Source organism: Echinops telfairi, unplaced genomic scaffold (assembly GCF_000313985.2).
Source record: "Echinops telfairi isolate 266 unplaced genomic scaffold, ASM31398v2 ScPeMD7_3533;HRSCAF=4204_1, whole genome shotgun sequence".
Lineage (NCBI taxonomy): Eukaryota > Metazoa > Chordata > Mammalia > Afrosoricida > Tenrecidae > Echinops > Echinops telfairi.
The window spans coordinates 32,202,162-32,213,238 of NW_022107432.1; positions in this window are offsets into that span (position 1 = coordinate 32,202,162).

An 11,077-nucleotide genomic window follows, 5' to 3' on the forward strand; every position below is an offset into this window, starting at 1 on the left:
TCCCCTGTGTCAAATTTCAGGTCCCCCTTCCCAAGAGGAAGAAAGCTTTCTATCTCTGGACAGGTAGGAATGTGGGTGCAAGATAGATTCCTGAGAAGTTACAAATGGCGTCGTCTTTTGAACATGGTAAGGACAGTTAACACTTAGCAAAACTAATGGACAAGATCTAGAACGCATAGAACTCCCTCCTCACTTGTATTTTAAGTTGTATTTGGGGGAGTTAAGGGCTTGTGATAGCATAGTGTGGGGCTGAGATCCTTAAGACCAGCAGTTTGAAGCCAGTAGCTGCTCTGTGGGAGAAAGATGAGACTTTCTATTATTCCCATAAAGAGTTGCAGTCTCAGAAACCCACAAGGCCAGTCCGACCCCGGCCTTTCACGTTGCCAGCAATCAGAATGGACTCAATGGCAGTGAGTTTGGTGCTTGGTGTGGGGGGTAAAATCTTCAAAATATTAATTCTTTTATTCAATAAAGATATAATCACAGCGTTCTTTGTAAACTATCCTTATTTTGTTAGTGTGTTAAACCTCAGAATGTACCATAATTCTTTGTCAAAATCTGACTTGGGATTTTGTTTTGTTTACTTCCTGCCTTAGTTATTTAGTGCCGCTATCACGGAAAGTGGGGGGCTTTAAGGAACAGCAATCTCCTCTACCAGTTTAGGAGACTAGAAATCCAAGTTCAGAGTACTGGCTCTAGGGGAAGGCTTGCTCTGGCGGCTCTAGAGGACGATCCTTGCCTTATTTCAACCATCGGTGGGCCTAGTGTTCCTTGGAGCTCAATATATGTTTGGGCATCAACCTTCCTCTGTGTGGGTCAAGGGTGTTCTTAGAATGGGAATTCAGGTCCAAAGGATGCGCTGCACTTCCAACTCTCTTTAAATTAATGGTACTAATGTTTCCTCCTTCTCTGCTCACTCCTTCCATCTCGCATAAGATAATGGTGATGCAAGCCAACACCCCAGGGAAATTCTGCTTACATCAGCGCAGAGCTGTGATTGAGTCACGGTGTTTCAGCTCACTCTAAGCCCCTCACAACTCATTGGCTAATCACTTCAGAGCACCTCATGGGGGACGGTTACATCTAACATCACTGCCAAATGACATCATTATATAGCAGCTGCCTAAGACTTCTTTAAAGTGCTGCAGAGCAAGGATTTCACTTTGAGGACTATGAGGTGCCTAACTCAAATCACGGTAATTTCAATCACCTCATAGGCATGTGAAAATTGGACAATGAATAGGAAAGACCAAAGAAGGACTGGTGCATTTGAACTATGGTGTTGGCGAAGAATATTGACAGTATCATTGACTGTCAGAAGAACAAATAAAGCTTTTTTGGAAGTAGTACAGTCAGAATTTTCCTTAGAAGAGAGACTGGCTCCCTCCTATTGCATGCATGCCTATGCTACAAACCCTTCCTGCATATTATGTAATCAGGGGTGCATGCAAGTCCTCGAAAAGGTATATAAGCCATGATTGGAAATATGGTATTTGCTCTCTCTGCACAGACCTGGCTGCTGAGATCATGGCCAATCGGGAGGTGAACAATTGCATGCTTTAACTTGTCTGATGTCTCTTTAATTTTCCCTCTCAATTATTCAACTGCCCTTGTACCTGTTCAATAGTGGGGGCTGGTACCTCACAGTTATGCATTCAGCTGCCATCTGTAAGGTTCAAAATCATCATTATCTCAATGGCTCCAACGGAGAAAGATGGACTTTATACTCACTTAAAGAGGTGTACTATCAGAAATTCACAAAGGCAGTTCGACCCTGTCCGTGGGTCAGCAGAGTTTGGTCTTGGACTAATTGGATCCATATGTATTCCCATATGGAGCTTGGAGCTTTTAAGAGTTCGGTCATTACTTACCAAAGTAGGAGATAGAACATTAACTTTGTAAACTATGTAATGCCATTTGACTTTCCTGTCCCAAGAGACTGTGGTTCACTTGGGCTCAGGAACTAATTTCTGAAGGTGCTTGCTTATGTCTAAGAAATTTTCATAATTTTGCCCCCTGTGGGGTCTACCACATTCATGGATATCTTTTCAGCAAATGTAAATAAGCACATACAAATATTAAGTGTTAAACTTGTATAAAAAAATTAAGAAGAGAGACTGTTGAGACTTTGGCTCATGTACTTCGGACATGTTATCAGGAGAGGCCCAGGAAAAGGACACCGTGCTTGGTAAAGTCGAGAATCAGTGATCATGAGGGATGGATTGACACCATGACTACAATGAACTCAAACATGAGAACAGCGTTGAGGATCCTGAAGTGATTCCTTCTGCTGCACACAGGGTCACTATGAGTCAGAACCTAGCCAAGGGCACCTAACAAAAATATCATTGCCAAACCACCGAGGATCATGGCCTGGCTAAGTTGACATATATTTTAGGGGACATGGTTCAATTCATGACACTCACTGAAAATGTAAAACGTGAGAATACTTTCCAAAAATTACAAAACATGACAGAGTGCAAATGGTTAGATGCCCAAGTACTAGTGCATAGGATGGGGATTCAAGTCTTAACCGGGTGTTTCAGAAGATGAGTTTAACGATCTATTTATGAAATGCCACAGGCCTGAAAACCCTATGGAGCACATTTCTACTCTACTCATGAGTCAAAATCAATTCAAGAGCAACGAACAAAAACCTAGTGGTTAAAAGAGCCAGGGTTTAAAGCTCTGCTCTACCAATAACATGGTAGGTTAGTCTTTGGATAACTGACCGCACTCTCTACTTCACTCCCTATGACTCAATTTCTTCTTTGTAAAGTGGGATAATAAAGTAATATATATGTAAAAGATTTGACACTGTTGCTGGCATGTTGTATGCCAGAAGAAACCAGCTCCTAGCACAATCACTATGGGTTCGGTAGGCTCAATTGTACAGTGATAATAAATAAATATTATAGTAAAGTTATAGAGAGCATGAGAGATAAAAGAGATATATAGAAATAAATGGAGTCAGACACATTTCATGGTAGCATTGCTCACCTCAACCCCGTTTGGTAGTCCACGTGGAGGGAGAGGGAAGGGAAAGAGGGCAAGGGAACAAGGGAGAGAAGACTGGAGAGGAGAGGGGGAAGAGAGGGGAGCCAGAGAGAGAGGTCAGAGAGATCAGACTCAGAGAGCTCTATATTGCTGATCCATGCCTATATACCTTTGGGGGGCATGCCAGCCCACTAATTACAGGTAGAGACATACGTCACAGGGAGGGGCTGCACTATAGGTTACACAGTAATGAGGGGGTGGTCTCTGGGTCTCCATAGGAACCATTATCAGTAGGGTGAAAACTCCACCTACAGGAGCCTGTCCATTGTCCCCAGAGGCAGGGAGCAGGCCCACCCCTGTGGTGGGAAGAGACAACAGTCTGGCAGCGATAGCAAGGATCTGACCTCCCCCCACAGTTGTAAATTCTCAGTTAATATTTATTCTGCATCTTGATGCACTCCTCTAAGATTACCAGAATGGAAGTACATGTATATGTCATTGTGGTAGTTACATAATCTATTGTCAATTTGAGATTTAAGAGCGAAGGGATGGAGTTTAGCCTGTCAACCAGGTTGCAGCTTGATGACCTCCTTTGTAGGTGCTAAGGAGATATATAGTTCATTGGAGGTGGGACACACGCTCACTCCCTGTGAGACATTACTGACAATGAGTGACATGGGGACATGCTGATGCAGCCAGAGCCTTGGAGCTGGAGGAGCCACGTGGAGACCCAAGCCAGCGCTAAGATGCTTCTACCGTCACTGGATTCACAAAACTTTCCACCCACTGGCCTGTGAGCATTCTTAATTTGGCATAATCGCATGTGTTCCATGAGTCTGAAGAGCACTTTATAGATTGGTATCGGACATCTGGGCTAATATCGGATTTTTGGACTTGATCTGGACTGGGCTGGGATGTTTTCTCAATAGTCAATTGCTCTTGAATATAAAACTCTTTAATACACATATGAGTATCTGTGGATTTGTTTCTTTAGTTTACCCAGGCTAACACAGTCATCAAAAGCAGCATTGTGCGGTAAGCATTGGACTATCACCCCACAGCGAATCTTTGGGAGAAAAACAAAAACGAAACTCACTGCCATCAAGTCGATTGTGACGCATACCGAGTGAGACTACAGGCCATGGTAGAACTGTAGTGACGCAGAAAGAGTGAGACTACAGGCCATGGTAGAACTCCCCCTGTGGGTTTCCCAAACTGGAACTCATCATGGGAGTAGAAAGCCGTGTCTTTCTCCTTCTTTGGGAGAAAGATGAGGCTATCTGCTCAGGTTAAGATTGACAGCTCTGAGTCAGAATTGACTAGATGGCAGAGGGTTTTTTGTTTGATTTGGTTTTGTAAAAATGCAGGTGCTCATTAAGGAGGTCAAAGGTGGGCACTAGGGTTCTACATGGTGCTGGGGACCATATAGTCAGCTGAGACTTAGGGTGGCCTTCTGTTTAACAGAACAAAATTCTGCCAGGTTCTGTGCTCTCCTGACAATAATCACCCCTTGTTGTAACCACGGGGTCAATCCTTCTCACTCAGGGGCTCCCTCTTTGTTTAGAACCCTCTCCTTTAAGCAGGATATCCTACTCCAGCCATTGATCCCTCTGGATGACACGTTCAAAGTAAGTGAAATGGATTTCCACCATTGTTACTCCTAAGGGGCATTCTGGCTATACTCCCTTTGAAACACATTTGTTTGCTTTGCTGTCAGTCTGTAGTATCTCCAATATTCTTTGCCTGCACCATATTTTGATTGCAACAATTCTTGTTTGATCTTCCTTTCTTATGGTCCAACTTTCACATGCCATGAATTAGGCCAGGGGCACCAATGTTCTCAAAGTCATGTTGTGTTTTTTCATGCTTTAAAGAGGATTGCTGATACAGATTTGTCAAATAGAGTACATTTTTGATTAGTTGACTGCAGCTTCCATGGGCACTGATTTTGGGTAAGAAAGGAATGAATCAACAATCATATGGTCTACTATGTCAGGAACAATCATTTGAAGTAAGGACTTTGTTGCACTCATTGTCAAAATACCATTTCAACATCTATCCTGAGTACAATTCTGGCAGTAATAGAATAATAAACAGTTTTCAAAGTACTGAAGAAATGAGTCTGTCTTCTCCCTTAAAGATTCACAGTGTCAGAAACCCAAACAGGCAGTTCTACTCTGCCCTATAGGGTCCTTATGTCTTGAAATCAATATGCTGCCTGGGGTGGGGGTGGAGGTGGTTTGGTTTAGTTTAGTATTCAGAGATATGCACCAACCATGAATGCCAAAGATAAAGAAATGAGAGATTTGTATGAACAGCTACAGTCTGAAGTTGATCAAATTTGCAGTCAAGATGCACTGACAATTACTGGTGATTGGAATGTGAAGTTAGAACCCAAACAGAAAAATCAGTCATTGGAAACTAAAGCATTAATCCCAGGAGCAATGCCTGAGATCGAGGATAGAATGCTGCAAACCAAGACTTCTTCCTCAGAAATGTTTTTATTCCACATCACGAGCACATCAACTACCTTTTTAGAAAGAGATGATGGAGAAGCTTACTATTACCAGTGAAGACCAAGCCAGATCTTCTAAGAAAAAGAATTTGTCCCAAGAACCTCACATACTTGCTGTTTTTGTTTTGTTTTGTTTGTCACTCACAACACAAGTGTGTATCCTCAGGATGAAGTTTCAGAAAAGTCCTAATCAACTTGCCAAGTTTGCCTTCTAGCTTATCATTCTCATTACCACTTGTTATGGAATTGCATTTGCTTTCTTGAAGGCCTGGTAATCTCCTTGACTTTATAGGAGATTCTAAACTTAGGTCATACAAAATACCTTGAGAATTGGGGACCTAAAATAAAATTTTATGTCTGTGAATTATTATCCAATTGTGTTAGGCTTTCCTTCTTCTTCCTTAGGAAGGTCCTCAACCTCTTCCCACTCTTTAGAATGAGCAAGGTGAGATGGCAGCTTGATTTCTTTTTTGATCTCTGATTTCATACATTAAGAGGCTTCTGTTTTCAATTTAAACACCCAATAAGTTTGATCTCATGTCTTTGTCTGGGTAGACTAGAGAAACAAATCCAGGGAGACTCTTACTTGTATAGGAAAGAGCTGTATATACAAGAGCAATTGAATATTGAGTAAACGTCCCAGGCCAGTCTAGATCAAGTCCATTAGTGAAAAATTAGCCCAAATGTCCGATACTAATCTAGAAAGTCCTCTTCAGACTCACAAAACACATGCAATGATGCAGAGTGCAGGAAGATCACAGGCCAGTGGATGGAAAGTCTTGTGGATCCAGTGGTGGTGTAAGCATCTCAGCATGGGCAGGGATCTCTATGTGGCTCCTCCAGTTCCCAGGGCACGGGGTCTATCAGGGTAGTGCCATGTATCTTGTCAATAGGGCGTTCTCAAGGAGTGAGCAGAGAGAGAGAGAGAGTCTCCCAACTCCAAGGAGGAAATACAGAAATTCCCAGAATCCTCAGGGGAAGGCCATGCCCAGACAGAGGCCTCATTGACTATACAATGATTGCTAGACTAGACTCCACACCATTCACTCGTAATCCTCTCAAATTGACAACAGATTATATAACAAGCACATCTCATCCATATCATAGAGAGGTCACCTGGAAGAAACTGAGATTCTGGAACATAGCTCCAGCTGAGTTTCCAGCTAAAAGCCACCCACATGAGGGAGCCATCTTTTAAGTGGATCCTCCACCCACAGTCATACTCTACCTTAGCTGATACTGAATGAAGTGGAACCTTCTCTATCAAGCTTTCCTTAAATTGCACAACTGTGAACAAATAAATGATTGTTGGTGTCTGAAGCCACTTGTTTTTAGGGTGGTTTGTCATACAGCAGTAGATGGCTAGAACACTTTATCCTAGATCTGGCGTGAGATCTCCACTGTTCCTCTTGCAGTTTCTTATAGGATTTCCATTGGCTGCTTTCAACTCTATTAAGGAGGGACAAAAGAACTGCTAAATCACTCTCACAAACTACCTTTTCAACAGTGGAAGGTTCTCTGTATATGTGTTCTTCCGAATTTGAATGTACCCACCCCCAACAAGATAAATATTTTTTGCTTAAGAAAATAAGGGCTGGTGAAATAGAAAGAGCTGATCTAAGGAAAGGCTCTATAGTTTGATTGCTTCTCAGGTGCTTATGGGGTTTGAATGCCTGAAGGTTTCAAACCTAAAGGTTAATGTTTTGACATTGAAAATCCATCAGTCAGGGGGTGAGAGTGGGGAAAGAGTATGGATTAATTATTAGTCTGACTCAATTTGAATAAATGAAAATGCCAGAATGACAGCGGTATTTGAACTGCGTAGTAATTAGTAAGACTGGCATAAGCCTGAACACAGAATTGGAGGTGAGGAAGACAGAGTCACGTAGCAGGGAATGAATGAGTCGAGGAGGTAGGACCAAGGCTGGATTGCAAAGAAAAGCAAGAACTGTGTCCTGATATTTCTGGTGTTGAACCTGAGAGGAGAAGAGGAGAGGCCCAGAGAGTGTCTCAATGCCACATTCATTTTCAGATGAGTGAACTAACACTCACAGACTGGAAAGGCCTTGGCCAAGGTCACACAGCTGGTGAGAGACACAGTGGAAAGACACACAGATCTTCTAAATCCCAGTCCAATCCCCCCATGCCCCAGTGTTTGGAATCTCAGTGTAAATTAATTATTCCTCTGCCTGGGGACAGGGTACCAAGCAGTTAGATACTTCCCTACCAGGAAGAGGACAGAATAATTTGAGCAAGATGGATACCATGGTGTAGAATTGCCTGCAAGCTTAACTGGACAGTTTTGCTGGCTACTTGATGAGATCTGAGAGCAACCAGGTCCTTCCACTCCAAAATAGCTTATCTAAAACCCTACTAAAAAGTCAAATTTTTAGATTAAATGTTTCTTTTAGGAGTCTCTGGGTGGTGCAAATAGCTTAACACATTCACTTACTAACTGGTCATCTACTTCCAAAACAAGATCTACATGCCACTGAAAGCTTTATGGGGTTCTTCTCTGACACACATGGGGTCACCATGAGTCAGAGATGACTTGATGGCATCATGTTTGGCATAATAGAAGCAGGTTGAAAGCAGCAAAGTCAAATTACTTGGGTTGAAAGACCACTGGGTAGATAAGCATTAAGGAAGAGGGTGAATAATGCCTGTACCCTCTCTCCTCTGCATAGACAGAGCGACACGTTTGGACATAAGCAGAGAAGAATGAAAGGGAAGTCTGATCTTTTATTTTGTTGTTGTTAATGAAAATATACATAGCAACACATAGATCAACTCAACAATGTCTACATGTATCATATATTGACATTGATTAAATTCTTCTTCGAGTTGTGCACCCATTCTCACCTTCCTTTTCTGAACGATCCCTCCTTCATTCACATGGAAAGGATCATCTATTTTCAGGAAACCACAAGGTCTTTATCATGACTGATTCCAAAGACAAGAGAGAAATCTGCTCATGAAACTAAACTACGCAGGCAGTAGCCAGCACTCCTAGGACAGAGTAAATATTTTCCTGGAATTTATGGGAAATCTTTGACAAAGGTTAAGTAGAAGAGGATAAGGATTCTTCTCCCAGTTATTTGAAGCCCCATGTATTTAAAAACACATGGTTTTAACGTCCAGGAGTCTCAGCACATGACACTTAAGAACACAAATCCTGCTTTCAGATATGGGTTTTGTCCTGATTCATAATTACATAATCGGTTGATTAATTGTTACCTTTTCCACTAGAATCAATGCTCTCTTGGGAACAGTGACCAAATCTTCTTGATCACTGCTATAACCACGGGAACTGAAAGTCTCTGGTACCTGGTACTCCTTATGGGACACTGCTGGTTACCCCCTCCAAATCTAGTCTGGCTTTCCTTCTAGATACCCAATCACTAGTTTAATAGTGACATTCCAACTTTCTTCACACTAGCAAGGTGTGGTTATGTGATTACGGGGAATGTGTTTTCAACCTTGACTCACTTGCTTTAAAATTCGCTAGCCCTGAAATTCTTTCATCCTACTAAAAATTGGAGCATAAATATCCCCCTGATTCTGCTTTTGTTAGGCAACTAGCTTAGGGACAAAGGAGTGGGTTGCCCTGCCCATGCTTATTTATATAGGGCCACAACAAAGGAGTTGGAAAGCAATCTGGCACATTAACTAGACACCTATGTAAAGATTCAAACTGAGCATGCTCAGACCCATGCTCTTTAGGCCCAGGTGGGAGGTCCACCTGGGTGCACTGACAAGGCTCAGCCACATGACATCACCCAGGTGCACTTAAACTCAGCCAATGAGGTCGGCCAATACCTTCAACCATGCCTCTGCAGCCGGAGGAGATAAGAGTCTACCAATGGAAGTCCAAGCCTCTTTGATTGCTCCTGTATTCTCTTTTGCAAGGTGTGCTCTTGCAGGTCGGAGGGTGTAGGTAGGAGCCTTGGTGCTGCCTGGGCCTGGGACCAGAGCTCCCTCTCAGGCCTTTCTCTCAGGGTGCTCTTTTGGGATTTCCTGCTCTTGCCCCCTGGGATTTCCTATGAATACCTGAAACTTCCCTTTTCCTCACAAAAGTCACGTGGATTACAAACATGCTTCTGCTGCATGAATTCTATTAGCATTGTGAAGCAAGAAAAGAGATAAAGCACTCCAGAAACCGAATACGTTGACCTCACAGATGGGTACTTTACCCCAGAAGATGATGAAAGATAAAGAAAAGGATTCTGAATTTCTGCAGCAACTCTGAAAACCTGAACCACTCACCTGGGGACCTCCTAATGCTGTAGTATACCTAACAGTGGAATTCTGTTCTCTCTCTTGTATTCATCCTCAGCCCTGTTGGCATAGTCGTTATGTGTAGGGCTGTAAACCACAAGAGAAGCCATTTGAAACCACCAGCCTCTCTGAGGGAGAAGGCTGAGGCTTGCTACTCCTGTAAAGAGTTACAGTCTCAGAAACCCACAGGGGCAGTTGTACTCTGCCCTCAAGGTCATTATGAATCAGAATGAACTTGATGCAGTGAGAAATTGTTTTTTGTTTTGTTGTTTTTTTGCTATTATGACTTATGGTGTCTTTTTTTTTGGTTGTTGTTTGTTTTATTTTTTTCAAATTGTTTTATTAGGGGCTCATACAACTCTTATCACAATCCATACATACATCAATTGTGTAAAGCGCATTTGTACATTCATTGCCTTCATCATTCTCAGAACATTTCCTCTCCACTTAAGCCCCTGGCATTAGTTCCTCATTTTCCCCTCCCTCCCTGCTCCCCGACTTATGGTGTCTTTGACTATAATGCTCACTACAAATTTATTGACTGAATGAGTAAACTCTGTTGTGTTGTTAGTTGCTGTAGTGACTTGACCACACAGGGATAGCATCCTGACCCATGGTGGCTTCATGTGTGCAAAGCACACTGCTCCATTAGGTTTTCAAGGGTTCAAGTAGATTGCCAGGCCTGCCTTCTGAGGCCCCTCTGGACCGGTCTAGTAGTAGTCAAGCACAAAGCTGTGTGCCACCCAGGACTCTGTTCTAATGCTTCAGGCATATTGTTTTAGTTCTCCAGCAAGATCATACTCAGAGAGCAGGGATCCCACCTTTGTTTACCATCCCCACAGCACCTAGATTGGTGGTGGACACTGGTTAGATGGAATTAAATAGAACAAACTCAATTGTGATTCCACCAAGCTGCTTGGGCCAGTTGATTTTGTAGTCTCCATTGCCAGAAGGGACAAAGGATCAAGTCCCTAGACCGGTAAGAATTAAAGAAAGTAGAAAGTGTTTGAGGATCTTTGAATGAGATGCAGTTACTAAGTGCCAAAAAAGTAAAGGTGGCAAGATGAAGGTAAAAACCTCATGGGTCAAAGGTAGCCCAATTCAAAAAATCAGAAAGCAACAAGTGTTGGAGGGGCTGTGGGGAGACAGGAACTCTCATCCACTGCTGGTGGACTTGTAAGTATGTACAAGCACTATGGAAATCGATCTGGTGATATCTAAAACAGATCGAAATTGAGTTACCATATGACCCAGCAATTCCCCTACTGGGCATCTACCCAGAAGAGG